The sequence below is a fragment of the Eschrichtius robustus genome, chromosome 6, assembly GCF_028021215.1.
Source record: "Eschrichtius robustus isolate mEscRob2 chromosome 6, mEscRob2.pri, whole genome shotgun sequence".
Taxonomy (NCBI): domain Eukaryota; kingdom Metazoa; phylum Chordata; class Mammalia; order Artiodactyla; family Eschrichtiidae; genus Eschrichtius; species Eschrichtius robustus.
In genome coordinates this window covers 12597737-12598962 of record NC_090829.1, presented here as the reverse complement: position 1 = coordinate 12598962, position 1226 = coordinate 12597737, and positions in this window count along the sequence as shown.

Here is a 1226-nt window from a genome sequence, read left to right as displayed (position 1 = left end):
GTGGGAGAGGCTTGCCTCATACCGTGCAGATCTTGGTCCAGCGGGCTCTCCCTAATGGGTGATTTCTGAGAGTGATAGAGGTTCAAACCTCATATCCTGTAGTGGCTGGAAGTCCAAACATCCAATATTCTCACCTTTATCTTCCTGCCGCCAAGAGAAGTCCCACTGGGAACGGGCTACAGCAGCAGATTTCTATATAATGGTGTATGCGTGGGTGAGAGTCCCACCTGTAGGTTGGGGGCCCACAGACGATGTACAACTGGCTTGTTTCCAGGCTTGATCACCCCGGTGGGCGGTGGACAGGGTGCTCCCTCTTTCACTGGCCTTTCTGGAAGCACACAGGTTGGTGCCTGAATAGACACCCTCAGGGGGACAGGTCGAAATGACAATCTCTTTCTGTCTCTTTCTCTTTTTCAGTCTTTTCTGTCCATCCTCCCTTTACCTCTCCCTTGGTCCTCACCGCTACACTCCCATCCCGTTCTCCTGAAGACTACTTGTTTGTGTCTTTAAGTTTCTGTTATTGGTACATGTTGAGTCTTGGTGAAATTAAAAGGATCTTTGTTTTATGTAGCTTTGTTTGTCCAACTGCTCCTGCAAGTCTCTGCTGAAATTGTGGGCACGGTGGAGCACTGAAGCCTTGAAATGCAAACACGGCCCTCGTTACCTGAGACTCCAGCCTTGGGTTACTTAGTATGAGTTTAAAGAACAGAAAAAAAAAAAAAGAGGAGCTTGCATTTCTCTCCCCTGCCTTTAAAGTATAACTGTTCTGCGGGGTTCTCAGAACTATCTGATCTGCCTGTAGTCCCCCAGACTGAGGGAAAAAAAAAAAGGCCTTTTTAAACTCAAGCAGGAAAACTATGAAATCTCTGGTTCTGTCTGTCTTTATGTAAAAATTAACTTGTAAATGAGCTGTATTTAATTGGCTTAAAGGAAATTGAGCACTTACATACATTCTCAGAGATATAAAAGAAACTCACCAGAGTACCTTTCAGATTAAAGTAAACGTGGGAAATGCCCAGAGAATCCCCCAAGATTCTCCTCTGGGCTGCATTCTTAATAACTGGAGACAGTTTAAATTAGACAGTTTAAAAAGAAATAAGTTGATTTTCTTTTGCAACACAGCCTGGCCCCAGTATGCCTTGGGTGACCAGGAGAAATGGCCACAGAATGGATCCCTTAACTTTAACAGCATTTTACAACTAGATCTATTTTGTAAGCAGTCCCAA